This window comes from Aquarana catesbeiana, linkage group LG09 (genome assembly GCF_042186555.1).
Source record: "Aquarana catesbeiana isolate 2022-GZ linkage group LG09, ASM4218655v1, whole genome shotgun sequence".
Classification (NCBI taxonomy): Eukaryota; Metazoa; Chordata; class Amphibia; order Anura; family Ranidae; genus Aquarana; species Aquarana catesbeiana.
In genome coordinates this window covers 24,330,032-24,355,578 of record NC_133332.1, presented here as the reverse complement: position 1 = coordinate 24,355,578, position 25,547 = coordinate 24,330,032, and the positions used below count along the sequence as shown (strand labels likewise).

At 55.3% G+C, this 25,547-nt stretch overlaps 57 non-coding genes across 57 annotated transcripts; all 57 read left to right on the top strand.

Moving 5' to 3' along the window:
- Positions 1-81: 81 nt before the first annotated feature.
- TRNAE-CUC (transfer RNA glutamic acid (anticodon CUC)) lies at positions 82-153 on the top strand. The gene has a single exon. It is a non-coding gene; the product is annotated as a tRNA-Glu (tRNA).
- Positions 154-498: 345 nt separating this feature from the next.
- On the top strand, positions 499-570 carry TRNAE-CUC (transfer RNA glutamic acid (anticodon CUC)). Its single transcript has one exon. It is a non-coding gene; the product is annotated as a tRNA-Glu (tRNA).
- Positions 571-915: 345 nt separating this feature from the next.
- TRNAE-CUC (transfer RNA glutamic acid (anticodon CUC)) lies at positions 916-987 on the top strand. Its single transcript has one exon. It is a non-coding gene; the product is annotated as a tRNA-Glu (tRNA).
- Positions 988-1,332: 345 nt separating this feature from the next.
- Positions 1,333-1,404, top strand: TRNAE-CUC (transfer RNA glutamic acid (anticodon CUC)). Its single transcript has one exon. It is a non-coding gene; the product is annotated as a tRNA-Glu (tRNA).
- Positions 1,405-1,749: 345 nt separating this feature from the next.
- On the top strand, positions 1,750-1,821 carry TRNAE-CUC (transfer RNA glutamic acid (anticodon CUC)). The gene has a single exon. It is a non-coding gene; the product is annotated as a tRNA-Glu (tRNA).
- Positions 1,822-2,166: 345 nt separating this feature from the next.
- On the top strand, positions 2,167-2,238 carry TRNAE-CUC (transfer RNA glutamic acid (anticodon CUC)). Its single transcript has one exon. It is a non-coding gene; the product is annotated as a tRNA-Glu (tRNA).
- A 345-nt stretch (positions 2,239-2,583) lies between these two features.
- TRNAE-CUC (transfer RNA glutamic acid (anticodon CUC)) lies at positions 2,584-2,655 on the top strand. The gene has a single exon. It is a non-coding gene; the product is annotated as a tRNA-Glu (tRNA).
- Positions 2,656-3,000: 345 nt separating this feature from the next.
- TRNAE-CUC (transfer RNA glutamic acid (anticodon CUC)) lies at positions 3,001-3,072 on the top strand. Its single transcript has one exon. It is a non-coding gene; the product is annotated as a tRNA-Glu (tRNA).
- Positions 3,073-3,417: 345 nt separating this feature from the next.
- On the top strand, positions 3,418-3,489 carry TRNAE-CUC (transfer RNA glutamic acid (anticodon CUC)). The gene has a single exon. It is a non-coding gene; the product is annotated as a tRNA-Glu (tRNA).
- A 345-nt stretch (positions 3,490-3,834) lies between these two features.
- Positions 3,835-3,906, top strand: TRNAE-CUC (transfer RNA glutamic acid (anticodon CUC)). The gene has a single exon. It is a non-coding gene; the product is annotated as a tRNA-Glu (tRNA).
- Positions 3,907-4,251: 345 nt separating this feature from the next.
- TRNAE-CUC (transfer RNA glutamic acid (anticodon CUC)) lies at positions 4,252-4,323 on the top strand. Its single transcript has one exon. It is a non-coding gene; the product is annotated as a tRNA-Glu (tRNA).
- Positions 4,324-4,668: 345 nt separating this feature from the next.
- Positions 4,669-4,740, top strand: TRNAE-CUC (transfer RNA glutamic acid (anticodon CUC)). The gene has a single exon. It is a non-coding gene; the product is annotated as a tRNA-Glu (tRNA).
- Positions 4,741-5,085: 345 nt separating this feature from the next.
- On the top strand, positions 5,086-5,157 carry TRNAE-CUC (transfer RNA glutamic acid (anticodon CUC)). The gene has a single exon. It is a non-coding gene; the product is annotated as a tRNA-Glu (tRNA).
- Positions 5,158-5,498: 341 nt separating this feature from the next.
- On the top strand, positions 5,499-5,571 carry TRNAE-CUC (transfer RNA glutamic acid (anticodon CUC)). Its single transcript has one exon. It is a non-coding gene; the product is annotated as a tRNA-Glu (tRNA).
- Positions 5,572-5,919: 348 nt separating this feature from the next.
- TRNAE-CUC (transfer RNA glutamic acid (anticodon CUC)) lies at positions 5,920-5,991 on the top strand. Its single transcript has one exon. It is a non-coding gene; the product is annotated as a tRNA-Glu (tRNA).
- A 345-nt stretch (positions 5,992-6,336) lies between these two features.
- On the top strand, positions 6,337-6,408 carry TRNAE-CUC (transfer RNA glutamic acid (anticodon CUC)). The gene has a single exon. It is a non-coding gene; the product is annotated as a tRNA-Glu (tRNA).
- Positions 6,409-6,753: 345 nt separating this feature from the next.
- TRNAE-CUC (transfer RNA glutamic acid (anticodon CUC)) lies at positions 6,754-6,825 on the top strand. Its single transcript has one exon. It is a non-coding gene; the product is annotated as a tRNA-Glu (tRNA).
- Positions 6,826-7,170: 345 nt separating this feature from the next.
- Positions 7,171-7,242, top strand: TRNAE-CUC (transfer RNA glutamic acid (anticodon CUC)). Its single transcript has one exon. It is a non-coding gene; the product is annotated as a tRNA-Glu (tRNA).
- A 762-nt stretch (positions 7,243-8,004) lies between these two features.
- Positions 8,005-8,076, top strand: TRNAE-CUC (transfer RNA glutamic acid (anticodon CUC)). The gene has a single exon. It is a non-coding gene; the product is annotated as a tRNA-Glu (tRNA).
- A 345-nt stretch (positions 8,077-8,421) lies between these two features.
- Positions 8,422-8,493, top strand: TRNAE-CUC (transfer RNA glutamic acid (anticodon CUC)). Its single transcript has one exon. It is a non-coding gene; the product is annotated as a tRNA-Glu (tRNA).
- A 345-nt stretch (positions 8,494-8,838) lies between these two features.
- On the top strand, positions 8,839-8,910 carry TRNAE-CUC (transfer RNA glutamic acid (anticodon CUC)). Its single transcript has one exon. It is a non-coding gene; the product is annotated as a tRNA-Glu (tRNA).
- Positions 8,911-9,255: 345 nt separating this feature from the next.
- Positions 9,256-9,327, top strand: TRNAE-CUC (transfer RNA glutamic acid (anticodon CUC)). Its single transcript has one exon. It is a non-coding gene; the product is annotated as a tRNA-Glu (tRNA).
- Positions 9,328-9,672: 345 nt separating this feature from the next.
- Positions 9,673-9,744, top strand: TRNAE-CUC (transfer RNA glutamic acid (anticodon CUC)). Its single transcript has one exon. It is a non-coding gene; the product is annotated as a tRNA-Glu (tRNA).
- A 345-nt stretch (positions 9,745-10,089) lies between these two features.
- On the top strand, positions 10,090-10,161 carry TRNAE-CUC (transfer RNA glutamic acid (anticodon CUC)). Its single transcript has one exon. It is a non-coding gene; the product is annotated as a tRNA-Glu (tRNA).
- A 345-nt stretch (positions 10,162-10,506) lies between these two features.
- On the top strand, positions 10,507-10,578 carry TRNAE-CUC (transfer RNA glutamic acid (anticodon CUC)). Its single transcript has one exon. It is a non-coding gene; the product is annotated as a tRNA-Glu (tRNA).
- A 345-nt stretch (positions 10,579-10,923) lies between these two features.
- TRNAE-CUC (transfer RNA glutamic acid (anticodon CUC)) lies at positions 10,924-10,995 on the top strand. The gene has a single exon. It is a non-coding gene; the product is annotated as a tRNA-Glu (tRNA).
- A 345-nt stretch (positions 10,996-11,340) lies between these two features.
- TRNAE-CUC (transfer RNA glutamic acid (anticodon CUC)) lies at positions 11,341-11,412 on the top strand. Its single transcript has one exon. It is a non-coding gene; the product is annotated as a tRNA-Glu (tRNA).
- Positions 11,413-11,876: 464 nt separating this feature from the next.
- TRNAE-CUC (transfer RNA glutamic acid (anticodon CUC)) lies at positions 11,877-11,948 on the top strand. The gene has a single exon. It is a non-coding gene; the product is annotated as a tRNA-Glu (tRNA).
- A 345-nt stretch (positions 11,949-12,293) lies between these two features.
- Positions 12,294-12,365, top strand: TRNAE-CUC (transfer RNA glutamic acid (anticodon CUC)). Its single transcript has one exon. It is a non-coding gene; the product is annotated as a tRNA-Glu (tRNA).
- Positions 12,366-12,710: 345 nt separating this feature from the next.
- On the top strand, positions 12,711-12,782 carry TRNAE-CUC (transfer RNA glutamic acid (anticodon CUC)). Its single transcript has one exon. It is a non-coding gene; the product is annotated as a tRNA-Glu (tRNA).
- Positions 12,783-13,127: 345 nt separating this feature from the next.
- Positions 13,128-13,199, top strand: TRNAE-CUC (transfer RNA glutamic acid (anticodon CUC)). The gene has a single exon. It is a non-coding gene; the product is annotated as a tRNA-Glu (tRNA).
- A 345-nt stretch (positions 13,200-13,544) lies between these two features.
- TRNAE-CUC (transfer RNA glutamic acid (anticodon CUC)) lies at positions 13,545-13,616 on the top strand. The gene has a single exon. It is a non-coding gene; the product is annotated as a tRNA-Glu (tRNA).
- A 345-nt stretch (positions 13,617-13,961) lies between these two features.
- TRNAE-CUC (transfer RNA glutamic acid (anticodon CUC)) lies at positions 13,962-14,033 on the top strand. The gene has a single exon. It is a non-coding gene; the product is annotated as a tRNA-Glu (tRNA).
- Positions 14,034-14,378: 345 nt separating this feature from the next.
- Positions 14,379-14,450, top strand: TRNAE-CUC (transfer RNA glutamic acid (anticodon CUC)). The gene has a single exon. It is a non-coding gene; the product is annotated as a tRNA-Glu (tRNA).
- A 345-nt stretch (positions 14,451-14,795) lies between these two features.
- On the top strand, positions 14,796-14,867 carry TRNAE-CUC (transfer RNA glutamic acid (anticodon CUC)). Its single transcript has one exon. It is a non-coding gene; the product is annotated as a tRNA-Glu (tRNA).
- Positions 14,868-15,212: 345 nt separating this feature from the next.
- Positions 15,213-15,284, top strand: TRNAE-CUC (transfer RNA glutamic acid (anticodon CUC)). Its single transcript has one exon. It is a non-coding gene; the product is annotated as a tRNA-Glu (tRNA).
- Positions 15,285-15,629: 345 nt separating this feature from the next.
- On the top strand, positions 15,630-15,701 carry TRNAE-CUC (transfer RNA glutamic acid (anticodon CUC)). Its single transcript has one exon. It is a non-coding gene; the product is annotated as a tRNA-Glu (tRNA).
- Positions 15,702-16,046: 345 nt separating this feature from the next.
- TRNAE-CUC (transfer RNA glutamic acid (anticodon CUC)) lies at positions 16,047-16,118 on the top strand. Its single transcript has one exon. It is a non-coding gene; the product is annotated as a tRNA-Glu (tRNA).
- Positions 16,119-16,463: 345 nt separating this feature from the next.
- TRNAE-CUC (transfer RNA glutamic acid (anticodon CUC)) lies at positions 16,464-16,535 on the top strand. Its single transcript has one exon. It is a non-coding gene; the product is annotated as a tRNA-Glu (tRNA).
- Positions 16,536-16,880: 345 nt separating this feature from the next.
- Positions 16,881-16,952, top strand: TRNAE-CUC (transfer RNA glutamic acid (anticodon CUC)). The gene has a single exon. It is a non-coding gene; the product is annotated as a tRNA-Glu (tRNA).
- A 762-nt stretch (positions 16,953-17,714) lies between these two features.
- TRNAE-CUC (transfer RNA glutamic acid (anticodon CUC)) lies at positions 17,715-17,786 on the top strand. The gene has a single exon. It is a non-coding gene; the product is annotated as a tRNA-Glu (tRNA).
- Positions 17,787-18,131: 345 nt separating this feature from the next.
- TRNAE-CUC (transfer RNA glutamic acid (anticodon CUC)) lies at positions 18,132-18,203 on the top strand. The gene has a single exon. It is a non-coding gene; the product is annotated as a tRNA-Glu (tRNA).
- Positions 18,204-18,548: 345 nt separating this feature from the next.
- TRNAE-CUC (transfer RNA glutamic acid (anticodon CUC)) lies at positions 18,549-18,620 on the top strand. Its single transcript has one exon. It is a non-coding gene; the product is annotated as a tRNA-Glu (tRNA).
- A 345-nt stretch (positions 18,621-18,965) lies between these two features.
- On the top strand, positions 18,966-19,037 carry TRNAE-CUC (transfer RNA glutamic acid (anticodon CUC)). Its single transcript has one exon. It is a non-coding gene; the product is annotated as a tRNA-Glu (tRNA).
- Positions 19,038-19,792: 755 nt separating this feature from the next.
- Positions 19,793-19,864, top strand: TRNAE-CUC (transfer RNA glutamic acid (anticodon CUC)). Its single transcript has one exon. It is a non-coding gene; the product is annotated as a tRNA-Glu (tRNA).
- A 345-nt stretch (positions 19,865-20,209) lies between these two features.
- Positions 20,210-20,281, top strand: TRNAE-CUC (transfer RNA glutamic acid (anticodon CUC)). Its single transcript has one exon. It is a non-coding gene; the product is annotated as a tRNA-Glu (tRNA).
- Positions 20,282-20,626: 345 nt separating this feature from the next.
- Positions 20,627-20,698, top strand: TRNAE-CUC (transfer RNA glutamic acid (anticodon CUC)). The gene has a single exon. It is a non-coding gene; the product is annotated as a tRNA-Glu (tRNA).
- Positions 20,699-21,043: 345 nt separating this feature from the next.
- On the top strand, positions 21,044-21,115 carry TRNAE-CUC (transfer RNA glutamic acid (anticodon CUC)). Its single transcript has one exon. It is a non-coding gene; the product is annotated as a tRNA-Glu (tRNA).
- Positions 21,116-21,460: 345 nt separating this feature from the next.
- Positions 21,461-21,532, top strand: TRNAE-CUC (transfer RNA glutamic acid (anticodon CUC)). The gene has a single exon. It is a non-coding gene; the product is annotated as a tRNA-Glu (tRNA).
- Positions 21,533-21,877: 345 nt separating this feature from the next.
- TRNAE-CUC (transfer RNA glutamic acid (anticodon CUC)) lies at positions 21,878-21,949 on the top strand. The gene has a single exon. It is a non-coding gene; the product is annotated as a tRNA-Glu (tRNA).
- Positions 21,950-22,294: 345 nt separating this feature from the next.
- TRNAE-CUC (transfer RNA glutamic acid (anticodon CUC)) lies at positions 22,295-22,366 on the top strand. The gene has a single exon. It is a non-coding gene; the product is annotated as a tRNA-Glu (tRNA).
- A 345-nt stretch (positions 22,367-22,711) lies between these two features.
- Positions 22,712-22,783, top strand: TRNAE-CUC (transfer RNA glutamic acid (anticodon CUC)). The gene has a single exon. It is a non-coding gene; the product is annotated as a tRNA-Glu (tRNA).
- A 345-nt stretch (positions 22,784-23,128) lies between these two features.
- TRNAE-CUC (transfer RNA glutamic acid (anticodon CUC)) lies at positions 23,129-23,200 on the top strand. The gene has a single exon. It is a non-coding gene; the product is annotated as a tRNA-Glu (tRNA).
- Positions 23,201-23,545: 345 nt separating this feature from the next.
- Positions 23,546-23,617, top strand: TRNAE-CUC (transfer RNA glutamic acid (anticodon CUC)). The gene has a single exon. It is a non-coding gene; the product is annotated as a tRNA-Glu (tRNA).
- Positions 23,618-24,379: 762 nt separating this feature from the next.
- TRNAE-CUC (transfer RNA glutamic acid (anticodon CUC)) lies at positions 24,380-24,451 on the top strand. Its single transcript has one exon. It is a non-coding gene; the product is annotated as a tRNA-Glu (tRNA).
- A 345-nt stretch (positions 24,452-24,796) lies between these two features.
- Positions 24,797-24,868, top strand: TRNAE-CUC (transfer RNA glutamic acid (anticodon CUC)). The gene has a single exon. It is a non-coding gene; the product is annotated as a tRNA-Glu (tRNA).
- Positions 24,869-25,213: 345 nt separating this feature from the next.
- On the top strand, positions 25,214-25,285 carry TRNAE-CUC (transfer RNA glutamic acid (anticodon CUC)). The gene has a single exon. It is a non-coding gene; the product is annotated as a tRNA-Glu (tRNA).
- Positions 25,286-25,547: the final 262 nt, after the last annotated feature.

Genomic DNA, 25,547 nt, shown 5'->3' with positions numbered 1-25,547 from the left:
CACTCCAAAGCGCCTCAACGCCATCTTCGGTATGTGCCCTTGACTTCCTCACGCTTGCCTGGGAAGCACGGGGCACACCTCTCCCTGGTGGTCTAGTGGCTAGGATTCGGCGCTCTCACCGCCGCGGCCCGGGTTCGATTCCCGGTCAGGGAAATTCTTCTTTGCCCTGGTAGTAGCTGGGCACTATCATCTGCGTTTCTGCTTCGTAGAGCCAAGAAAATGCTCCGCCATCCATCGGCCTGGTTTTGTCAGTTCCACTGAGCGTTGTCAAGCTTTTCGCGCTTTTACACCCACATGGCCAACTCGGCCAGCTGTTAAGAGACTAGGACAACCCACTGCTAACCAACTGTAGCTAGAAGAGCCTCCTTCACCCCATTTTGGAGACCTTGGTTCTGAGTGAAGAAAGCCGTATTTGCCCACTCCAAAGCGCCTCAACGCCATCTTCGGTATGTGCCCTTGACTTCCTCACGCTTGCCTGGGAAGCACGGGGCACACCTCTCCCTGGTGGTCTAGTGGCTAGGATTCGGCGCTCTCACCGCCGCGGCCCGGGTTCGATTCCCGGTCAGGGAAATTCTTCTTTGCCCTGGTAGTAGCTGGGCACTATCATCTGCGTTTCTGCTTCGTAGAGCCAAGAAAATGCTCCGCCATCCATCGGCCTGGTTTTGTCAGTTCCACTGAGCGTTGTCAAGCTTTTCGCGCTTTTACACCCACATGGCCAACTCGGCCAGCTGTTAAGAGACTAGGACAACCCACTGCTAACCAACTGTAGCTAGAAGAGCCTCCTTCACCCCATTTTGGAGACCTTGGTTCTGAGTGAAGAAAGCCGTATTTGCCCACTCCAAAGCGCCTCAACGCCATCTTCGGTATGTGCCCTTGACTTCCTCGCGCTTGCCTGGGAAGCACGGGGCACACCTCTCCCTGGTGGTCTAGTGGCTAGGATTCGGCGCTCTCACCGCCGCGGCCCGGGTTCGATTCCCGGTCAGGGAAATTCTTCTTTGCCCTGGTAGTAGCTGGGCACTATCATCTGCGTTTCTGCTTCGTAGAGCCAAGAAAATGCTCCGCCATCCATCGGCCTGGTTTTGTCAGTTCCACTGAGCGTTGTCAAGCTTTTCGCGCTTTTACACCCACATGGCCAACTCGGCCAGCTGTTAAGAGACTAGGACAACCCACTGCTAACCAACTGTAGCTAGAAGAGCCTCCTTCACCCCATTTTGGAGACCTTGGTTCTGAGTGAAGAAAGCCGTATTTGCCCACTCCAAAGCGCCTCAACGCCATCTTCGGTATGTGCCCTTGACTTCCTCGCGCTTGCCTGGGAAGCACGGGGCACACCTCTCCCTGGTGGTCTAGTGGCTAGGATTCGGCGCTCTCACCGCCGCGGCCCGGGTTCGATTCCCGGTCAGGGAAATTCTTCTTTGCCCTGGTAGTAGCTGGGCACTATCATCTGCGTTTCTGCTTCGTAGAGCCAAGAAAATGCTCCGCCATCCATCGGCCTGGTTTTGTCAGTTCCACTGAGCGTTGTCAAGCTTTTCGCGCTTTTACACCCACATGGCCAACTCGGCCAGCTGTTAAGAGACTAGGACAACCCACTGCTAACCAACTGTAGCTAGAAGAGCCTCCTTCACCCCATTTTGGAGACCTTGGTTCTGAGTGAAGAAAGCCGTATTTGCCCACTCCAAAGCGCCTCAACGCCATCTTCGGTATGTGCCCTTGACTTCCTCGCGCTTGCCTGGGAAGCACGGGGCACACCTCTCCCTGGTGGTCTAGTGGCTAGGATTCGGCGCTCTCACCGCCGCGGCCCGGGTTCGATTCCCGGTCAGGGAAATTCTTCTTTGCCCTGGTAGTAGCTGGGCACTATCATCTGCGTTTCTGCTTCGTAGAGCCAAGAAAATGCTCCGCCATCCATCGGCCTGGTTTTGTCAGTTCCACTGAGCGTTGTCAAGCTTTTCGCGCTTTTACACCCACATGGCCAACTCGGCCAGCTGTTAAGAGACTAGGACAACCCACTGCTAACCAACTGTAGCTAGAAGAGCCTCCTTCACCCCATTTTGGAGACCTTGGTTCTGAGTGAAGAAAGCCGTATTTGCCCACTCCAAAGCGCCTCAACGCCATCTTCGGTATGTGCCCTTGACTTCCTCACGCTTGCCTGGGAAGCACGGGGCACACCTCTCCCTGGTGGTCTAGTGGCTAGGATTCGGCGCTCTCACCGCCGCGGCCCGGGTTCGATTCCCGGTCAGGGAAATTCTTCTTTGCCCTGGTAGTAGCTGGGCACTATCATCTGCGTTTCTGCTTCGTAGAGCCAAGAAAATGCTCCGCCATCCATCGGCCTGGTTTTGTCAGTTCCACTGAGCGTTGTCAAGCTTTTCGCGCTTTTACACCCACATGGCCAACTCGGCCAGCTGTTAAGAGACTAGGACAACCCACTGCTAACCAACTGTAGCTAGAAGAGCCTCCTTCACCCCATTTTGGAGACCTTGGTTCTGAGTGAAGAAAGCCGTATTTGCCCACTCCAAAGCGCCTCAACGCCATCTTCGGTATGTGCCCTTGACTTCCTCACGCTTGCCTGGGAAGCACGGGGCACACCTCTCCCTGGTGGTCTAGTGGCTAGGATTCGGCGCTCTCACCGCCGCGGCCCGGGTTCGATTCCCGGTCAGGGAAATTCTTCTTTGCCCTGGTAGTAGCTGGGCACTATCATCTGCGTTTCTGCTTCGTAGAGCCAAGAAAATGCTCCGCCATCCATCGGCCTGGTTTTGTCAGTTCCACTGAGCGTTGTCAAGCTTTTCGCGCTTTTACACCCACATGGCCAACTCGGCCAGCTGTTAAGAGACTAGGACAACCCACTGCTAACCAACTGTAGCTAGAAGAGCCTCCTTCACCCCATTTTGGAGACCTTGGTTCTGAGTGAAGAAAGCCGTATTTGCCCACTCCAAAGCGCCTCAACGCCATCTTCGGTATGTGCCCTTGACTTCCTCGCGCTTGCCTGGGAAGCACGGGGCACACCTCTCCCTGGTGGTCTAGTGGCTAGGATTCGGCGCTCTCACCGCCGCGGCCCGGGTTCGATTCCCGGTCAGGGAAATTCTTCTTTGCCCTGGTAGTAGCTGGGCACTATCATCTGCGTTTCTGCTTCGTAGAGCCAAGAAAATGCTCCGCCATCCATCGGCCTGGTTTTGTCAGTTCCACTGAGCGTTGTCAAGCTTTTCGCGCTTTTACACCCACATGGCCAACTCGGCCAGCTGTTAAGAGACTAGGACAACCCACTGCTAACCAACTGTAGCTAGAAGAGCCTCCTTCACCCCATTTTGGAGACCTTGGTTCTGAGTGAAGAAAGCCGTATTTGCCCACTCCAAAGCGCCTCAACGCCATCTTCGGTATGTGCCCTTGACTTCCTCGCGCTTGCCTGGGAAGCACGGGGCACACCTCTCCCTGGTGGTCTAGTGGCTAGGATTCGGCGCTCTCACCGCCGCGGCCCGGGTTCGATTCCCGGTCAGGGAAATTCTTCTTTGCCCTGGTAGTAGCTGGGCACTATCATCTGCGTTTCTGCTTCGTAGAGCCAAGAAAATGCTCCGCCATCCATCGGCCTGGTTTTGTCAGTTCCACTGAGCGTTGTCAAGCTTTTCGCGCTTTTACACCCACATGGCCAACTCGGCCAGCTGTTAAGAGACTAGGACAACCCACTGCTAACCAACTGTAGCTAGAAGAGCCTCCTTCACCCCATTTTGGAGACCTTGGTTCTGAGTGAAGAAAGCCGTATTTGCCCACTCCAAAGCGCCTCAACGCCATCTTCGGTATGTGCCCTTGACTTCCTCGCGCTTGCCTGGGAAGCACGGGGCACACCTCTCCCTGGTGGTCTAGTGGCTAGGATTCGGCGCTCTCACCGCCGCGGCCCGGGTTCGATTCCCGGTCAGGGAAATTCTTCTTTGCCCTGGTAGTAGCTGGGCACTATCATCTGCGTTTCTGCTTCGTAGAGCCAAGAAAATGCTCCGCCATCCATCGGCCTGGTTTTGTCAGTTCCACTGAGCGTTGTCAAGCTTTTCGCGCTTTTACACCCACATGGCCAACTCGGCCAGCTGTTAAGAGACTAGGACAACCCACTGCTAACCAACTGTAGCTAGAAGAGCCTCCTTCACCCCATTTTGGAGACCTTGGTTCTGAGTGAAGAAAGCCGTATTTGCCCACTCCAAAGCGCCTCAACGCCATCTTCGGTATGTGCCCTTGACTTCCTCGCGCTTGCCTGGGAAGCACGGGGCACACCTCTCCCTGGTGGTCTAGTGGCTAGGATTCGGCGCTCTCACCGCCGCGGCCCGGGTTCGATTCCCGGTCAGGGAAATTCTTCTTTGCCCTGGTAGTAGCTGGGCACTATCATCTGCGTTTCTGCTTCGTAGAGCCAAGAAAATGCTCCGCCATCCATCGGCCTGGTTTTGTCAGTTCCACTGAGCGTTGTCAAGCTTTTCGCGCTTTTACACCCACATGGCCAACTCGGCCAGCTGTTAAGAGACTAGGACAACCCACTGCTAACCAACTGTAGCTAGAAGAGCCTCCTTCACCCCATTTTGGAGACCTTGGTTCTGAGTGAAGAAAGCCGTATTTGCCCACTCCAAAGCGCCTCAACGCCATCTTCGGTATGTGCCCTTGACTTCCTCGCGCTTGCCTGGGAAGCACGGGGCACACCTCTCCCTGGTGGTCTAGTGGCTAGGATTCGGCGCTCTCACCGCCGCGGCCCGGGTTCGATTCCCGGTCAGGGAAATTCTTCTTTGCCCTGGTAGTAGCTGGGCACTATCATCTGCGTTTCTGCTTCGTAGAGCCAAGAAAATGCTCCGCCATCCATCGGCCTGGTTTTGTCAGTTCCACTGAGCGTTGTCAAGCTTTTCGCGCTTTTACACCCACATGGCCAACTCGGCCAGCTGTTAAGAGACTAGGACAACCCACTGCTAACCAACTGTAGCTAGAAGAGCCTCCTTCACCCCATTTTGGAGACCTTGGTTCTGAGTGAAGAAAGCCGTATTTGCCCACTCCAAAGCGCCTCAACGCCATCTTCGGTATGTGCCCTTGACTTCCTCGCGCTTGCCTGGGAAGCACGGGGCACACCTCTCCCTGGTGGTCTAGTGGCTAGGATTCGGCGCTCTCACCGCCGCGGCCCGGGTTCGATTCCCGGTCAGGGAAATTCTTCTTTGCCCTGGTAGTAGCTGGGCACTATCATCTGCGTTTCTGCTTCGTAGAGCCAAGAAAATGCTCCATCCATCGGCCTGGTTTTGTCAGTTCCACTGAGCGTTGTCAAGCTTTTCGCGCTTTTACACCCACATGGCCAACTCGGCCAGCTGTTAAGAGACTAGGACAACCCACTGCTAACCAACTGTAGCTAGAAGAGCCTCCTTCACCCCATTTTGGAGACCTTGGTTCTGAGTGAAGAAAGCCGTATTTGCCCACTCCAAAGCGCCTCAACGCCATCTTCGGTATGTGCCCTTGACTTCCTCGCGCTTGCCTGGGAAGCACGGGCACACCTCTCCCTGGTGGTCTAGTGGCTAGGATTCGGCGCTCTCACCGCCGCGGGCCCGGGTTCGATTCCCGGTCAGGGAATATTCTTCTTTGCCCTGGTAGTAGCTGGGCACTATCATCTGCGTTTCTGCTTCGTAGCGAGCCAGAAAAATGCTCCGCCATCCATCGGCCTGGTTTTGTCAGTTCCACTGAGCGTTGTCAAGCTTTTCGCGCTTTTACACCCACATGGCCAACTCGGCCAGCTGTTAAGAGACTAGGACAACCCACTGCTAACCAACTGTAGCTAGAAGAGCCTCCTTCACCCCATTTTGGAGACCTTGGTTCTGAGTGAAGAAAGCCGTATTTGCCCACTCCAAAGCGCCTCAACGCCATCTTCGGTATGTGCCCTTGACTTCCTCGCGCTTGCCTGGGAAGCACGGGGCACACCTCTCCCTGGTGGTCTAGTGGCTAGGATTCGGCGCTCTCACCGCCGCGGCCCGGGTTCGATTCCCGGTCAGGGAAATTCTTCTTTGCCCTGGTAGTAGCTGGGCACTATCATCTGCGTTTCTGCTTCGTAGAGCCAAGAAAATGCTCCGCCATCCATCGGCCTGGTTTTGTCAGTTCCACTGAGCGTTGTCAAGCTTTTCGCGCTTTTACACCCACATGGCCAACTCGGCCAGCTGTTAAGAGACTAGGACAACCCACTGCTAACCAACTGTAGCTAGAAGAGCCTCCTTCACCCCATTTTGGAGACCTTGGTTCTGAGTGAAGAAAGCCGTATTTGCCCACTCCAAAGCGCCTCAACGCCATCTTCGGTATGTGCCCTTGACTTCCTCGCGCTTGCCTGGGAAGCACGGGGCACACCTCTCCCTGGTGGTCTAGTGGCTAGGATTCGGCGCTCTCACCGCCGCGGCCCGGGTTCGATTCCCGGTCAGGGAAATTCTTCTTTGCCCTGGTAGTAGCTGGGCACTATCATCTGCGTTTCTGCTTCGTAGAGCCAAGAAAATGCTCCGCCATCCATCGGCCTGGTTTTGTCAGTTCCACTGAGCGTTGTCAAGCTTTTCGCGCTTTTACACCCACATGGCCAACTCGGCCAGCTGTTAAGAGACTAGGACAACCCACTGCTAACCAACTGTAGCTAGAAGAGCCTCCTTCACCCCATTTTGGAGACCTTGGTTCTGAGTGAAGAAAGCCGTATTTGCCCACTCCAAAGCGCCTCAACGCCATCTTCGGTATGTGCCCTTGACTTCCTCGCGCTTGCCTGGGAAGCACGGGGCACACCTCTCCCTGGTGGTCTAGTGGCTAGGATTCGGCGCTCTCACCGCCGCGGCCCGGGTTCGATTCCCGGTCAGGGAAATTCTTCTTTGCCCTGGTAGTAGCTGGGCACTATCATCTGCGTTTCTGCTTCGTAGAGCCAAGAAAATGCTCCGCCATCCATCGGCCTGGTTTTGTCAGTTCCACTGAGCGTTGTCAAGCTTTTCGCGCTTTTACACCCACATGGCCAACTCGGCCAGCTGTTAAGAGACTAGGACAACCCACTGCTAACCAACTGTAGCTAGAAGAGCCTCCTTCACCCCATTTTGGAGACCTTGGTTCTGAGTGAAGAAAGCCGTATTTGCCCACTCCAAAGCGCCTCAACGCCATCTTCGGTATGTGCCCTTGACTTCCTCGCGCTTGCCTGGGAAGCACGGGGCACACCTCTCCCTGGTGGTCTAGTGGCTAGGATTCGGCGCTCTCACCGCCGCGGCCCGGGTTCGATTCCCGGTCAGGGAAATTCTTCTTTGCCCTGGTAGTAGCTGGGCACTATCATCTGCGTTTCTGCTTCGTAGAGCCAAGAAAATGCTCCGCCATCCATCGGCCTGGTTTTGTCAGTTCCACTGAGCGTTGTCAAGCTTTTCGCGCTTTTACACCCACATGGCCAACTCGGCCAGCTGTTAAGAGACTAGGACAACCCACTGCTAACCAACTGTAGCTAGAAGAGCCTCCTTCACCCCATTTTGGAGACCTTGGTTCTGAGTGAAGAAAGCCGTATTTGCCCACTCCAAAGCGCCTCAACGCCATCTTCGGTATGTGCCCTTGACTTCCTCGCGCTTGCCTGGGAAGCACGGGGCACACCTCTCCCCTGGTGGTCTAGTGGCTAGGATTCGGCGCTCTCACCGCCGCGGCCCGGGTTCGATTCCCGTCAGGGAAATTCTTCTTTGCCCTGGTAGTAGCTGGGCACTATCATCTGCGTTTCTGCTTCGTAGAGCCAAGAAAATGCTCCGCCATCCATCGGCCTGGTTTTGTCAGTTCCACTGAGCGTTGTCAAGCTTTTCGCGCTTTTACACCCACATGGCCAACTCGGCCAGCTGTTAAGAGACTAGGACAACCCACTGCTAACCAACTGTAGCTAGAAGAGCCTCCTTCACCCCATTTTGGAGACCTTGGTTCTGAGTGAAGAAAGCCGTATTTGCCCACTCCAAAGCGCCTCAACGCCATCTTCGGTATGTGCCCTTGACTTCCTCGCGCTTGCCTGGGAAGCACGGGGCACACCTCTCCCTGGTGGTCTAGTGGCTAGGATTCGGCGCTCTCACCGCCGCGGCCCGGGTTCGATTCCCGGTCAGGGAAATTCTTCTTTGCCCTGGTAGTAGCTGGGCACTATCATCTGCGTTTCTGCTTCGTAGAGCCAAGAAAATGCTCCGCCATCCATCGGCCTGGTTTTGTCAGTTCCACTGAGCGTTGTCAAGCTTTTCGCGCTTTTACACCCACATGGCCAACTCGGCCAGCTGTTAAGAGACTAGGACAACCCACTGCTAACCAACTGTAGCTAGAAGAGCCTCCTTCACCCCATTTTGGAGACCTTGGTTCTGAGTGAAGAAAGCCGTATTTGCCCACTCCAAAGCGCCTCAACGCCATCTTCGGTATGTGCCCTTGACTTCCTCGCGCTTGCCTGGGAAGCACGGGGCACACCTCTCCCTGGTGGTCTAGTGGCTAGGATTCGGCGCTCTCACCGCCGCGGCCCGGGTTCGATTCCCGGTCAGGGAAATTCTTCTTTGCCCTGGTAGTAGCTGGGCACTATCATCTGCGTTTCTGCTTCGTAGAGCCAAGAAAATGCTCCGCCATCCATCGGCCTGGTTTTGTCAGTTCCACTGAGCGTTGTCAAGCTTTTCGCGCTTTTACACCCACATGGCCAACTCGGCCAGCTGTTAAGAGACTAGGACAACCCACTGCTAACCAACTGTAGCTAGAAGAGCCTCCTTCACCCCATTTTGGAGACCTTGGTTCTGAGTGAAGAAAGCCGTATTTGCCCACTCCAAAGCGCCTCAACGCCATCTTCGGTATGTGCCCTTGACTTCCTCGCGCTTGCCTGGGAAGCACGGGGCACACCTCTCCCTGGTGGTCTAGTGGCTAGGATTCGGCGCTCTCATCGCCGCGGCCCGGGTTCGATTCCCGGTCAGGGAAATTCTTCTTTGCCCTGGTAGTAGCTGGGCACTATCATCTGCGTTTCTGCTTCGTAGAGCCAAGAAAATGCTCCGCCATCCATCGGCCTGGTTTTGTCAGTTCCACTGAGCGTTGTCAAGCTTTTCGCGCTTTTACACCCACATGGCCAACTCGGCCAGCTGTTAAGAGACTAGGACAACCCACTGCTAACCAACTGTAGCTAGAAGAGCCTCCTTCACCCCATTTTGGAGACCTTGGTTCTGAGTGAAGAAAGCCGTATTTGCCCACTCCAAAGCGCCTCAACGCCATCTTCGGTATGTGCCCTTGACTTCCTCGCGCTTGCCTGGGAAGCACGGGGCACACCTCTCCCTGGTGGTCTAGTGGCTAGGATTCGGCGCTCTCACCGCCGCGGCCCGGGTTCGATTCCCGGTCAGGGAAATTCTTCTTTGCCCTGGTAGTAGCTGGGCACTATCATCTGCGTTTCTGCTTCGTAGAGCCAAGAAAATGCTCCGCCATCCATCGGCCTGGTTTTGTCAGTTCCACTGAGCGTTGTCAAGCTTTTCGCGCTTTTACACCCACATGGCCAACTCGGCCAGCTGTTAAGAGACTAGGACAACCCACTGCTAACCAACTGTAGCTAGAAGAGCCTCCTTCACCCCATTTTGGAGACCTTGGTTCTGAGTGAAGAAAGCCGTATTTGCCCACTCCAAAGCGCCTCAACGCCATCTTCGGTATGTGCCCTTGACTTCCTCGCGCTTGCCTGGGAAGCACGGGGCACACCTCTCCCTGGTGGTCTAGTGGCTAGGATTCGGCGCTCTCACCGCCGCGGCCCGGGTTCGATTCCCGGTCAGGGAAATTCTTCTTTGCCCTGGTAGTAGCTGGGCACTATCATCTGCGTTTCTGCTTCGTAGAGCCAAGAAAATGCTCCGCCATCCATCGGCCTGGTTTTGTCAGTTCCACTGAGCGTTGTCAAGCTTTTCGCGCTTTTACACCCACATGGCCAACTCGGCCAGCTGTTAAGAGACTAGGACAACCCACTGCTAACCAACTGTAGCTAGAAGAGCCTCCTTCACCCCATTTTGGAGACCTTGGTTCTGAGTGAAGAAAGCCGTATTTGCCCACTCCAAAGCGCCTCAACGCCATCTTCGGTATGTGCCCTTGACTTCCTCGCGCTTGCCTGGGAAGCACGGGGCACACCTCTCCCTGGTGGTCTAGTGGCTAGGATTCGGCGCTCTCACCGCCGCGGCCCGGGTTCGATTCCCGGTCAGGGAAATTCTTCTTTGCCCTGGTAGTAGCTGGGCACTATCATCTGCGTTTCTGCTTCGTAGAGCCAAGAAAATGCTCCGCCATCCATCGGCCTGGTTTTGTCAGTTCCACTGAGCGTTGTCAAGCTTTTCGCGCTTTTACACCCACATGGCCAACTCGGCCAGCTGTTAAGAGACTAGGACAACCCACTGCTAACCAACTGTAGCTAGAAGAGCCTCCTTCACCCCATTTTGGAGACCTTGGTTCTGAGTGAAGAAAGCCGTATTTGCCCACTCCAAAGCGCCTCAACGCCATCTTCGGTATGTGCCCTTGACTTCCTCGCGCTTGCCTGGGAAGCACGGGGCACACCTCTCCCTGGTGGTCTAGTGGCTAGGATTCGGCGCTCTCACCGCCGCGGCCCGGGTTCGATTCCCGGTCAGGGAAATTCTTCTTTGCCCTGGTAGTAGCTGGGCACTATCATCTGCGTTTCTGCTTCGTAGAGCCAAGAAAATGCTCCGCCATCCATCGGCCTGGTTTTGTCAGTTCCACTGAGCGTTGTCAAGCTTTTCGCGCTTTTACACCCACATGGCCAACTCGGCCAGCTGTTAAGAGACTAGGACAACCCACTGCTAACCAACTGTAGCTAGAAGAGCCTCCTTCACCCCATTTTGGAGACCTTGGTTCTGAGTGAAGAAAGCCGTATTTGCCCACTCCAAAGCGCCTCAACGCCATCTTCGGTATGTGCCCTTGACTTCCTCGCGCTTGCCTGGGAAGCACGGGGCACACCTCTCCCTGGTGGTCTAGTGGCTAGGATTCGGCGCTCTCACCGCCGCGGCCCGGGTTCGATTCCCGGTCAGGGAAATTCTTCTTTGCCCTGGTAGTAGCTGGGCACTATCATCTGCGTTTCTGCTTCGTAGAGCCAAGAAAATGCTCCGCCATCCATCGGCCTGGTTTTGTCAGTTCCACTGAGCGTTGTCAAGCTTTTCGCGCTTTTACACCCACATGGCCAACTCGGCCAGCTGTTAAGAGACTAGGACAACCCACTGCTAACCAACTGTAGCTAGAAGAGCCTCCTTCACCCCATTTTGGAGACCTTGGTTCTGAGTGAAGAAAGCCGTATTTGCCCACTCCAAAGCGCCTCAACGCCATCTTCGGTATGTGCCCTTGACTTCCTCGCGCTTGCCTGGGAAGCACGGGGCACACCTCTCCCTGGTGGTCTAGTGGCTAGGATTCGGCGCTCTCACCGCCGCGGCCCGGGTTCGATTCCCGGTCAGGGAAATTCTTCTTTGCCCTGGTAGTAGCTGGGCACTAACCGACAGCTAACCAACTGTAGCTAGAAGAGCCTCCTTCACCCCATTTTGGAGACCTTGGTTCTGAGTGAAGAAAGCCGTATTTGCCCACTCCAAAGCGCCTCAACGCCATCTTCGGTATCATCTGCGTTTCTGCTTCGTAGAGCCAAGAAAATGCTCCGCCATCCATCGGCCTGGTTTTGTCAGTTCCACTGAGCGTTGTCAAGCTTTTCGCGCTTTTACACCCACATGGCCAACTCGGCCAGCTGTTAAGAGACTAGGACAACCCACTGCTAACCAACTGTAGCTAGAAGAGCCTCCTTCACCCCATTTTGGAGACCTTGGTTCTGAGTGAAGAAAGCCGTATTTGCCCACTCCAAAGCGCCTCAACGCCATCTTCGGTATGTGCCCTTGACTTCCTCGCGCTTGCCTGGGAAGCACGGGGCACACCTCTCCCTGGTGGTCTAGTGGCTAGGATTTGGCGCTCTCACCGCCGCGGCCCGGGTTCGATTCCCGGTCAGGGAAATTCTTCTTTGCCCTGGTAGTAGCTGGGCACTATCATCTGCGTTTCTGCTTCGTAGAGCCAAGAAAATGCTCCGCCATCCATCGGCCTGGTTTTGTCAGTTCCACTGAGCGTTGTCAAGCTTTTCGCGCTTTTACACCCACATGGCCAACTCGGCCAGCTGTTAAGAGACTAGGACAACCCACTGCTAACCAACTGTAGCTAGAAGAGCCTCCTTCACCCCATTTTGGAGACCTTGGTTCTGAGTGAAGAAAGCCGTATTTGCCCACTCCAAAGCGCCTCAACGCCATCTTCGGTATGTGCCCTTGACTTCCTCGCGCTTGCCTGGGAAGCACGGGGCACACCTCTCCCTGGTGGTCTAGTGGCTAGGATTCGGCGCTCTCACCGCCGCGGCCCGGGTTCGATTCCCGGTCAGGGAAATTCTTCTTTGCCCTGGTAGTAGCTGGGCACTATCATCTGCGTTTCTGCTTCGTAGAGCCAAGAAAATGCTCCGCCATCCATCGGCCTGGTTTTGTCAGTTCCACTGAGCGTTGTCAAGCTTTTCGCGCTTTTACACCCACATGGCCAACTCGGCCAGCTGTTAAGAGACTAGGACAACCCACTGCTAACCAACTGTAGCTAGAAGAGCCTCCTTCACCCCATTTTGGAGACCTTGGTTCTGAGTGAAGAAAGCCGTATTTGCCCACTCCAAAGCGCCTCAACGCCATCTTCGGTATGTGCCCTTGACTTCCTCGCGCTTGCCTGGGAAGCACGGGGCACACCTCTCCCTGGTGGTCTAGTGGCTAGGATTCGGCGCTCTCACCGCCGCGGCCCGGGTTCGATTCCCGGTCAGGGAAATTCTTCTTTGCCCTGGTAGTAGCTGGGCACTATCATCTGCGTTTCTGCTTCGTAGAGCCAAGAAAATGCTCCGCCATCCATCGGCCTGGTTTTGTCAGTTCCACTGAGCGTTGTCAAGCTTTTCGCGCTTTTACACCCACATGGCCAACTCGGCCAGCTGTTAAGAGACTAGGACAACCCACTGCTAACCAACTGTAGCTAGAAGAGCCTCCTTCACCCCATTTTGGAGACCTTGGTTCTGAGTGAAGAAAGCCGTATTTGCCCACTCCAAAGCGCCTCAACGCCATCTTCGGTATGTGCCCTTGACTTCCTCGCGCTTGCCTGGGAAGCACGGGGCACACCTCTCCCTGGTGGTCTAGTGGCTAGGATTCGGCGCTCTCACCGCCGCGGCCCGGGTTCGATTCCCGGTCAGGGAAATTCTTCTTTGCCCTGGTAGTAGCTGGGCACTATCATCTGCGTTTCTGCTTCGTAGAGCCAAGAAAATGCTCCGCCATCCATCGGCCTGGTTTTGTCAGTTCCACTGAGCGTTGTCAAGCTTTTCGCGCTTTTACACCCACATGGCCAACTCGGCCAGCTGTTAAGAGACTAGGACAACCCACTGCTAACCAACTGTAGCTAGAAGAGCCTCCTTCACCCCATTTTGGAGACCTTGGTTCTGAGTGAAGAAAGCCGTATTTGCCCACTCCAAAGCGCCTCAACGCCATCTTCGGTATGTGCCCTTGACTTCCTCGCGCTTGCCTGGGAAGCACGGGGCACACCTCTCCCTGGTGGTCTAGTGGCTAGGATTCGGCGCTCTCACCGCCGCGGCCCGGGTTCGATTCCCGGTCAGGGAAATTCTTCTTTGCCCTGGTAGTAGCTGGGCACTATCATCTGCGTTTCTGCTTCGTAGAGCCAAGAAAATGCTCCGCCATCCATCGGCCTGGTTTTGTCAGTTCCACTGAGCGTTGTCAAGCTTTTCGCGCTTTTACACCCACATGGCCAACTCGGCCAGCTGTTAAGAGACTAGGACAACCCACTGCTAACCAACTGTAGCTAGAAGAGCCTCCTTCACCCCATTTTGGAGACCTTGGTTCTGAGTGAAGAAAGCCGTATTTGCCCACTCCAAAGCGCCTCAACGCCATCTTCGGTATGTGCCCTTGACTTCCTCGCGCTTGCCTGGGAAGCACGGGGCACACCTCTCCCTGGTGGTCTAGTGGCTAGGATTCGGCGCTCTCACCGCCGCGGCCCGGGTTCGATTCCCGGTCAGGGAAATTCTTCTTTGCCCTGGTAGTAGCTGGGCACTATCATCTGCGTTTCTGCTTCGTAGAGCCAAGAAAATGCTCCGCCATCCATCGGCCTGGTTTTGTCAGTTCCACTGAGCGTTGTCAAGCTTTTCGCGCTTTTACACCCACATGGCCAACTCGGCCAGCTGTTAAGAGACTAGGACAACCCACTGCTAACCAACTGTAGCTAGAAGAGCCTCCTTCACCCCATTTTGGAGACCTTGGTTCTGAGTGAAGAAAGCCGTATTTGCCCACTCCAAAGCGCCTCAACGCCATCTTCGGTATGTGCCCTTGACTTCCTCGCGCTTGCCTGGGAAGCACGGGGCACACCTCTCCCTGGTGGTCTAGTGGCTAGGATTCGGCGCTCTCACCGCCGCGGCCCGGGTTCGATTCCCGGTCAGGGAAATTCTTCTTTGCCCTGGTAGTAGCTGGGCACTATCATCTGCGTTTCTGCTTCGTAGAGCCAAGAAAATGCTCCGCCATCCATCGGCCTGGTTTTGTCAGTTCCACTGAGCGTTGTCAAGCTTTTCGCGCTTTTACACCCACATGGCCAACTCGGCCAGCTGTTAAGAGACTAGGACAACCCACTGCTAACCAACTGTAGCTAGAAGAGCCTCCTTCACCCCATTTTGGAGACCTTGGTTCTGAGTGAAGAAAGCCGTATTTGCCCACTCCAAAGCGCCTCAACGCCATCTTCGGTATGTGCCCTTGACTTCCTCGCGCTTGCCTGGGAAGCACGGGACACACCTCTCCCTGGTGGTCTAGTGGCTAGGATTCGGCGCTCTCACCGCCGCGGCCCGGGTTCGATTCCCGGTCAGGGAAATTCTTCTTTGCCCTGGTAGTAGCTGGGCACTATCATCTGCGTTTCTGCTTCGTAGAGCCAAGAAAATGCTCCGCCATCCATCGGCCTGGTTTTGTCAGTTCCACTGAGCGTTGTCAAGCTTTTCGCGCTTTTACACCCACATGGCCAACTCGGCCAGCTGTTAAGAGACTAGGACAACCCACTGCTAACCAACTGTAGCTAGAAGAGCCTCCTTCACCCCATTTTGGAGACCTTGGTTCTGAGTGAAGAAAGCCGTATTTGCCCACTCCAAAGCGCCTCAACGCCATCTTCGGTATGTGCCCTTGACTTCCTCACGCTTGCCTGGGAAGCACGGGGCACACCTCTCCCTGGTGGTCTAGTGGCTAGGATTCGGCGCTCTCACCGCCGCGGCCCGGGTTCGATTCCCGGTCAGGGAAATTCTTCTTTGCCCTGGTAGTAGCTGGGCACTATCATCTGCGTTTCTGCTTCGTAGAGCCAAGAAAATGCTCCGCCATCCATCGGCCTGGTTTTGTCAGTTCCACTGAGCGTTGTCAAGCTTTTCGCGCTTTTACACCCACATGGCCAACTCGGCCAGCTGTTAAGAGACTAGGACAACCCACTGCTAACCAACTGTAGCTAGAAGAGCCTCCTTCACCCCATTTTGGAGACCTTGGTTCTGAGTGAAGAAAGCCGTATTTGCCCACTCCAAAGCGCCTCAACGCCATCTTCGGTATGTGCCCTTGACTTCCTCACGCTTGCCTGGGAAGCACGGGGCACACCTCTCCCTGGTGGTCTAGTGGCTAGGATTCGGCGCTCTCACCGCCGCGGCCCGGGTTCGATTCCCGGTCAGGGAAATTCTTCTTTGCCCTGGTAGTAGCTGGGCACTATCATCTGCGTTTCTGCTTCGTAGAGCCAAGAAAATGCTCCGCCATCCATCGGCCTGGTTTTGTCAGTTCCACTGAGCGTTGTCAAGCTTTTCGCGCTTTTACACCCACATGGCCAACTCGGCCAGCTGTTAAGAGACTAGGACAACCCACTGCTAACCAACTGTAGCTAGAAGAGCCTCCTTCACCCCATTTTGGAGACCTTGGTTCTGAGTGAAGAAAGCCGTATTTGCCCACTCCAAAGCGCCTCAACGCCATCTTCGGTATGTGCCCTTGACTTCCTCGCGCTTGCCTGGGAAGCACGGGGCACACCTCTCCCTGGTGGTCTAGTGGCTAGGATTCGGCGCTCTCACCGCCGCGGCCCGGGTTCGATTCCCGGTCAGGGAAATTCTTCTTTGCCCTGGTAGTAGCTGGGCACTATCATCTGCGTTTCTGCTTCGTAGAGCCAAGAAAATGCTCCGCCATCCATCGGCCTGGTTTTGTCAGTTCCACTGAGCGTTGTCAAGCTTTTCGCGCTTTTACACCCACATGGCCAACTCGGCCAGCTGTTAAGAGACTAGGACAACCCACTGCTAACCAACTGTAGCTAGAAGAGCCTCCTTCACCCCATTTTGGAGACCTTGGTTCTGAGTGAAGAAAGCCGTATTTGCCCACTCCAAAGCGCCTCAACGCCATCTTCGGTATGTGCCCTTGACTTCCTCGCGCTTGCCTGGGAAGCACGGGGCACACCTCTCCCTGGTGGTCTAGTGGCTAGGATTCGGCGCTCTCACCGCCGCGGCCCGGGTTCGATTCCCGGTCAGGGAAATTCTTCTTTGCCCTGGTAGTAGCTGGGCACTATCATCTGCGTTTCTGCTTCGTAGAGCCAAGAAAATGCTCCGCCATCCATCGGCCTGGTTTTGTCAGTTCCACTGAGCGTTGTCAAGCTTTTCGCGCTTTTACACCCACATGGCCAACTCGGCCAGCTGTTAAGAGACTAGGACAACCCACTGCTAACCAACTGTAGCTAGAAGAGCCTCCTTCACCCCATTTTGGAGACCTTGGTTCTGAGTGAAGAAAGCCGTATTTGCCCACTCCAAAGCGCCTCAACGCCATCTTCGGTATGTGCCCTTGACTTCCTCGCGCTTGCCTGGGAAGCACGGGGCACACCTCTCCCTGGTGGTCTAGTGGCTAGGATTCGGCGCTCTCACCGCCGCGGCCCGGGTTCGATTCCCGGTCAGGGAAATTCTTCTTTGCCCTGGTAGTAGCTGGGCACTATCATCTGCGTTTCTGCTTCGTAGAGCCAAGAAAATGCTCCGCCATCCATCGGCCTGGTTTTGTCAGTTCCACTGAGCGTTGTCAAGCTTTTCGCGCTTTTACACCCACATGGCCAACTCGGCCAGCTGTTAAGAGACTAGGACAACCCACTGCTAACCAACTGTAGCTAGAAGAGCCTCCTTCACCCCATTTTGGAGACCTTGGTTCTGAGTGAAGAAAGCCGTATTTGCCCACTCCAAAGCGCCTCAACGCCATCTTCGGTATGTGCCCTTGACTTCCTCACGCTTGCCTGGGAAGCACGGGGCACACCTCTCCCTGGTGGTCTAGTGGCTAGGATTCGGCGCTCTCACCGCCGCGGCCGGGGTTCGATTCCCGGTCAGGGAAATTCTTCTTTGCCCTGGTAGTAGCTGGGCACTATCATCTGCGTTTCTGCTTCGTAGAGCCAAGAAAATGCTCCGCCATCCATCGGCCTGGTTTTGTCAGTTCCACTGAGCGTTGTCAAGCTTTTCGCGCTTTTACACCCACATGGCCAACTCGGCCAGCTGTTAAGAGACTAGGACAACCCACTGCTAACCAACTGTAGCTAGAAGAGCCTCCTTCACCCCATTTTGGAGACCTTGGTTCTGAGTGAAGAAAGCCGTATTTGCCCACTCCAAAGCGCCTCAACGCCATCTTCGGTATGTGCCCTTGACTTCCTCGCGCTTGCCTGGGAAGTACGGGGCACACCTCTCCCTGGTGGTCTAGTGGCTAGGATTCGGCGCTCTCACCGCCGCGGCCCGGGTTCGATTCCCGGTCAGGGAAATTCTTCTTTGCCCTGGTAGTAGCTGGGCACTATCATCTGCGTTTCTGCTTCGTAGAGCCAAGAAAATGCTCCGCCATCCATCGGCCTGGTTTTGTCAGTTCCACTGAGCGTTGTCAAGCTTTTCGCGCTTTTACACCCACATGGCCAACTCGGCCAGCTGTTAAGAGACTAGGACAACCCACTGCTAACCAACTGTAGCTAGAAGAGCCTCCTTCACCCCATTTTGGAGACCTTGGTTCTGAGTGAAGAAAGCCGTATTTGCCCACTCCAAAGCGCCTCAACGCCATCTTCGGTATGTGCCCTTGACTTCCTCGCGCTTGCCTGGGAAGCACGGGGCACACCTCTCCCTGGTGGTCTAGTGGCTAGGATTCGGCGCTCTCACCGCCGCGGCCCGGGTTCGATTCCCGGTCAGGGAAATTCTTCTTTGCCCTGGTAGTAGCTGGGCACTATCATCTGCGTTTCTGCTTCGTAGAGCCAAGAAAATGCTCCGCCATCCATCGGCCTGGTTTTGTCAGTTCCACTGAGCGTTGTCAAGCTTTTCGCGCTTTTACACCCACATGGCCAACTCGGCCAGCTGTTAAGAGACTAGGACAACCCACTGCTAACCAACTGTAGCTAGAAGAGCCTCCTTCACCCCATTTTGGAGACCTTGGTTCTGAGTGAAGAAAGCCGTATTTGCCCACTCCAAAGCGCCTCAACGCCATCTTCGGTATGTGCCCTTGACTTCCTCGCGCTTGCCTGGGAAGCACGGGGCACACCTCTCCCTGGTGGTCTAGTGGCTAGGATTCGGCGCTCTCACCGCCGCGGCCCGGGTTCGATTCCCGGTCAGGGAAATTCTTCTTTGCCCTGGTAGTAGCTGGGCACTATCATCTGCGTTTCTGCTTCGTAGAGCCAAGAAAATGCTCCGCCATCCATCGGCCTGGTTTTGTCAGTTCCACTGAGCGTTGTCAAGCTTTTCGCGCTTTTACACCCACATGGCCAACTCGGCCAGCTGTTAAGAGACTAGGACAACCCACTGCTAACCAACTGTAGCTAGAAGAGCCTCCTTCACCCCATTTTGGAGACCTTGGTTCTGAGTGAAGAAAGCCGTATTTGCCCACTCCAAAGCGCCTCAACGCCATCTTCGGTATGTGCCCTTGACTTCCTCGCGCTTGCCTGGGAAGCACGGGGCACACCTCTCCCTGGTGGTCTAGTGGCTAGGATTCGGCGCTCTCACCGCCGCGGCCCGGGTTCGATTCCCGGTCAGGGAAATTCTTCTTTGCCCTGGTAGTAGCTGGGCACTATCATCTGCGTTTCTGCTTCGTAGAGCCAAGAAAATGCTCCGCCATCCATCGGCCTGGTTTTGTCAGTTCCACTGAGCGTTGTCAAGCTTTTCGCGCTTTTACACCCACATGGCCAACTCGGCCAGCTGTTAAGAGACTAGGACAACCCACTGCTAACCAACTGTAGCTAGAAGAGCCTCCTTCACCCCATTTTGGAGACCTTGGTTCTGAGTGAAGAAAGCCGTATTTGCCCACTCCAAAGCGCCTCAACGCCATCTTCGGTATGTGCCCTTGACTTCCTCGCGCTTGCCTGGGAAGCACGGGGCACACTGGTGGTCTAGTGGCTAGGATTCGGCGCTCTCACCGCCGCGGCCCGGGTTCGATTCCCGGTCAGGGAAATTCTTCTTTGCCCTGGTAGTAGCTGGGCACTATCATCTGCGTTTCTGCTTCGTAGAGCCAAGAAAATGCTCCGCCATCCATCGGCCTGGTTTTGTCAGTTCCACTGAGCGTTGTCAAGCTTTTCGCGCTTTTACACCCACATGGCCAACTCGGCCAGCTGTTAAGAGACTAGGACAACCCACTGCTAACCAACTGTAGCTAGAAGAGCCTCCTTCACCCCATTTTGGAGACCTTGGTTCTGAGTGAAGAAAGCCGTATTTGCCCACTCCAAAGCGCCTCAACGCCATCTTCGGTATGTGCCCTTGACTTCCTCGCGCTTGCCTGGGAAGCACGGGGCACACCTCTCCCTGGTGGTCTAGTGGCTAGGATTCGGCGCTCTCACCGCCGCGGCCCGGGTTCGATTCCCGGTCAGGGAAATTCTTCTTTGCCCTGGTAGTAGCTGGGCACTATCATCTGCGTTTCTGCTTCGTAGAGCCAAGAAAATGCTCCGCCATCCATCGGCCTGGTTTTGTCAGTTCCACTGAGCGTTGTCAAGCTTTTCGCGCTTTTACACCCACATGGCCAACTCGGCCAGCTGTTAAGAGACTAGGACAACCCACTGCTAACCAACTGTAGCTAGAAGAGCCTCCTTCACCCCATTTTGGAGACCTTGGTTCTGAGTGAAGAAAGCCGTATTTGCCCACTCCAAAGCGCCTCAACGCCATCTTCGGTATGTGCCCTTGACTTCCTCGCGCTTGCCTGGGAAGCACGGGGCACACCTCTCCCTGGTGGTCTAGTGGCTAGGATTCGGCGCTCTCACCGCCGCGGCCCGGGTTCGATTCCCGGTCAGGGAAATTCTTCTTTGCCCTGGTAGTAGCTGGGCACTATCATCTGCGTTTCTGCTTCGTAGAGCCAAGAAAATGCTCCGCCATCCATCGGCCTGGTTTTGTCAGTTCCACTGAGCGTTGTCAAGCTTTTCGCGCTTTTACACCCACATGGCCAACTCGGCCAGCTGTTAAGAGACTAGGACAACCCACTGCTAACCAACTGTAGCTAGAAGAGCCTCCTTCACCCCATTTTGGAGACCTTGGTTCTGAGTGAAGAAAGCCGTATTTGCCCACTCCAAAGCGCCTCAACGCCATCTTCGGTATGTGCCCTTGACTTCCTCGCGCTTGCCTGGGAAGCACGGGGCACACCTCTCCCTGGTGGTCTAGTGGCTAGGATTCGGCGCTCTCACCGCCGCGGCCCGGGTTCGATTCCCGGTCAGGGAAATTCTTCTTTGCCCTGGTAGTAGCTGGGCACTATCATCTGCGTTTCTGCTTCGTAGAGCCAAGAAAATGCTCCGCCATCCATCGGCCTGGTTTTGTCAGTTCCACTGAGCGTTGTCAAGCTTTTCGCGCTTTTACACCCACATGGCCAACTCGGCCAGCTGTTAAGAGACTAGGACAACCCACTGCTAACCAACTGTAGCTAGAAGAGCCTCCTTCACCCCATTTTGGAGACCTTGGTTCTGAGTGAAGAAAGCCGTATTTGCCCACTCCAAAGCGCCTCAACGCCATCTTCGGTATGTGCCCTTGACTTCCTCGCGCTTGCCTGGGAAGCACGGGGCACACCTCTCCCTGGTGGTCTAGTGGCTAGGATTCGGCGCTCTCACCGCCGCGGCCCGGGTTCGATTCCCGGTCAGGGAAATTCTTCTTTGCCCTGGTAGTAGCTGGGCACTATCATCTGCGTTTCTGCTTCGTAGAGCCAAGAAAATGCTCCGCCATCCATCGGCCTGGTTTTGTCAGTTCCACTGAGCGTTGTCAAGCTTTTCGCGCTTTTACACCCACATGGCCAACTCGGCCAGCTGTTAAGAGACTAGGACAACCCACTGCTAACCAACTGTAGCTAGAAGAGCCTCCTTCACCCCATTTTGGAGACCTTGGTTCTGAGTGAAGAAAGCCGTATTTGCCCACTCCAAAGCGCCTCAACGCCATCTTCGGTATGTGCCCTTGACTTCCTCACGCTTGCCTGGGAAGCACGGGGCACACCTCTCCCTGGTGGTCTAGTGGCTAGGATTCGGCGCTCTCACCGCCGCGGCCCGGGTTCGATTCCCGGTCAGGGAAATTCTTCTTTGCCCTGGTAGTAGCTGGGCACTATCATCTGCGTTTCTGCTTCGTAGAGCCAAGAAAATGCTCCGCCATCCATCGGCCTGGTTTTGTCAGTTCCACTGAGCGTTGTCAAGCTTTTCGCGCTTTTACACCCACATGGCCAACTCGGCCAGCTGTTAAGAGACTAGGACAACCCACTGCTAACCAACTGTAGCTAGAAGAGCCTCCTTCACCCCATTTTGGAGACCTTGGTTCTGAGTGAAGAAAGCCGTATTTGCCCACTCCAAAGCGCCTCAACGCCATCTTCGGTATGTGCCCTTGACTTCCTCGCGCTTGCCTGGGAAGCACGGGGCACACCTCTCCCTGGTGGTCTAGTGGCTAGGATTCGGCGCTCTCACCGCCGCGGCCCGGGTTCGATTCCCGGTCAGGGAAATTCTTCTTTGCCCTGGTAGTAGCTGGGCACTATCATCTGCGTTTCTGCTTCGTAGAGCCAAGAAAATGCTCCGCCATCCATCGGCCTGGTTTTGTCAGTTCCACTGAGCGTTGTCAAGCTTTTCGCGCTTTTACACCCACATGGCCAACTCGGCCAGCTGTTAAGAGACTAGGACAACCCACTGCTAACCAACTGTAGCTAGAAGAGCCTCCTTCACCCCATTTTGGAGACCTTGGTTCTGAGTGAAGAAAGCCGTATTTGCCCACTCCAAAGCGCCTCAACGCCATCTTCGGTATGTGCCCTTGACTTCCTCGCGCTTGCCTGGGAAGCACGGGGCACACCTCTCCCTGGTGGTCTAGTGGCTAGGATTCGGCGCTCTCACCGCCGCGGCCCGGGTTCGATTCCCGGTCAGGGAAATTCTTCTTTGCCCTGGTAGTAGCTGGGCACTATCATCTGCGTTTCTGCTTCGTAGAGCCAAGAAAATGCTCCGCCATCCATCGGCCTGGTTTTGTCAGTTCCACTGAGCGTTGTCAAGCTTTTCGCGCTTTTACACCCACATGGCCAACTCGGCCAGCTGTTAAGAGACTAGGACAACCCACTGCTAACCAACTGTAGCTAGAAGAGCCTCCTTCACCCCATTTTGGAGACCTTGGTTCTGAGTGAAGAAAGCCGTATTTGCCCACTCCAAAGCGCCTCAACGCCATCTTCGGTATGTGCCCTTGACTTCCTCGCGCTTGCCTGGGAAGCACGGGGCACACCTCTCCCTGGTGGTCTAGTGGCTAGGATTCGGCGCTCTCACCGCCGCGGCCCGGGTTCGATTCCCGGTCAGGGAAATTCTTCTTTGCCCTGGTAGTAGCTGGGCACTATCATCTGCGTTTCTGCTTCGTAGAGCCAAGAAAATGCTCCGCCATCCATCGGCCTGGTTTTGTCAGTTCCACTGAGCGTTGTCAAGCTTTTCGCGCTTTTACACCCACATGGCCAACTCGGCCAGCTGTTAAGAGACTAGGACAACCCACTGCTAACCAACTGTAGCTAGAAGAGCCTCCTTCACCCCATTTTGGAGACCTTGGTTCTGAGTGAAGAAAGCCGTATTTGCCCACTCCAAAGCGCCTCAACGCCATCTTCGGTATGTGCCCTTGACTTCCTCGCGCTTGCCTGGGAAGCACGGGGCACACCTCTCCCTGGTGGTCTAGTGGCTAGGATTCGGCGCTCTCACCGCCGCGGCCCGGGTTCGATTCCCGGTCAGGGAAATTCTTCTTTGCCCTGGTAGTAGCTGGGCACTATCATCTGCGTTTCTGCTTCGTAGAGCCAAGAAAATGCTCCGCCATCCATCGGCCTGGTTTTGTCAGTTCCACTGAGCGTTGTCAAGCTTTTCGCGCTTTTACACCCACATGGCCAACTCGGCCAGCTGTTAAGAGACTAGGACAACCCACTGCTAACCAACTGTAGCTAGAAGAGCCTCCTTCACCCCATTTTGGAGACCTTGGTTCTGAGTGAAGAAAGCCGTATTTGCCCACTCCAAAGCGCCTCAACGCCATCTTCGGTATGTGCCCTTGACTTCCTCGCGCTTGCCTGGGAAGCACGGGGCACACCTCTCCCTGGTGGTCTAGTGGCTAGGATTCGGCGCTCTCACCGCCGCGGCCCGGGTTCGATTCCCGGTCAGGGAAATTCTTCTTTGCCCTGGTAGTAGCTGGGCACTATCATCTGCGTTTCTGCTTCGTAGAGCCAAGAAAATGCTCCGCCATCCATCTGCCTGGTTTTGTCAGTTCCACTGAGCGTTGTCAAGCTTTTCGCGCTTTTACACCCACATGGCCAACTCGGCCAGCTGTTAAGAGACTAGGACAACCCACTGCTAACCAACTGTAGCTAGAAGAGCCTCCTTCACCCCATTTTGGAGACCTTGGTTCTGAGTGAAGAAAGCCGTATTTGCCCACTCCAAAGCGCCTCAACGCCATCTTCGGTATGTGCCCTTGACTTCCTCGCGCTTGCCTGGGAAGCACGGGGCACACCTCTCCCTGGAGGTCTGGTGGCTAGGATTCGGCGCTCTCACCGCCGCGGCCCGGGTTCGATTCCCGGTCAGGGAAATTCTTCTTTGCCCTGGTAGTAGCTGGGCACTATCATCTGCGTTTCTGCTTCGTAGAGCCAAGAAAATGCTCCGCCATCCATCGGCCTGGTTTTGTCAGTTCCACTGAGCGTTGTCAAGCTTTTCGCGCTTTTACACCCACATGGCCAACTCGGCCAGCTGTTAAGAGACTAGGACAACCCACTGCTAACCAACTGTAGCTAGAAGAGCCTCCTTCACCCCATTTTGGAGACCTTGGTTCTGAGTGAAGAAAGCCGTATTTGCCCACTCCAAAGCGCCTCAACGCCATCTTCGGTATGTGCCCTTGACTTCCTCGCGCTTGCCTGGGAAGCACGGGGCACACCTCTCCCTGGTGGTCTAGTGGCTAGGATTCGGCGCTCTCACCGCCGCGGCCCGGGTTCGATTCCCGGTCAGGGAAATTCTTCTTTGCCCTGGTAGTAGCTGGGCACTATCATCTGCGTTTCTGCTTCGTAGAGCCAAGAAAATGCTCCGCCATCCATCAGCCTGGTTTTGTCAGTTCCACTGAGCGTTGTCAAGCTTTTCGCGCTTTTACACCCACATGGCCAACTCGGCCAGCTGTTAAGAGACTAGGACAACCCACTGCTAACCAACTGTAGCTAGAAGAGCCTCCTTCACCCCATTTTGGAGACCTTGGTTCTGAGTGAAGAAAGCCGTATTTGCCCACTCCAAAGCGCCTCAACGCCATCTTCGGTATGTGCCCTTGACTTCCTCGCGCTTGCCTGGGAAGCACGGGGCACACCTCTCCCTGGAGGTCTAGTGGCTAGGATTCGGCGCTCTCACCGCCGCGGCCCGGGTTCGATTCCCGGTCAGGGAAATTCTTCTTTGCCCTGGTAGTAGCTGGGCACTATCATCTGCGTTTCTGCTTCGTAGAGCCAAGAAAATGCTCCGCCATCCATCGGCCTGGTTTTGTCAGTTCCACTGAGCGTTGTCAAGCTTTTCGCGCTTTTACACCCACATGGCCAACTCGGCCAGCTGTTAAGAGACTAGGACAACGCACTGCTAACCAACTGTAGCTAGAAGAGCCTCCTTCACCCCATTTTGGAGACCTTGGTTCTGAGTGAAGAAAGCCGTATTTGCCCACTCCAAAGCGCCTCAACGCCATCTTCGGTATGTGCCCTTGACTTCCTCACGCTTGCCTGGGAAGCACGGGGCACACCTCTCCCTGGTGGTCTAGTGGCTAGGATTCGGCGCTCTCACCGCCGCGGCCCGGGTTCGATTCCCGGTCAGGGAAATTCTTCTTTGCCCTGGTAGTAGCTGGGCACTATCATCTGCGTTTCTGCTTCGTAGAGCCAAGAAAATGCTCCGCCATCCATCGGCCTGGTTTTGTCAGTTCCACTGAGCGTTGTCAAGCTTTTCGCGCTTTTACACCCACATGGCCAACTCGGCCAGCTGTTAAGAGACTAGGACAACCCACTGCTAACCAACTGTAGCTAGAAGAGCCTCCTTCACCCCATTTTGGAGACCTTGGTTCTGAGTGAAGAAAGCCGTATTTG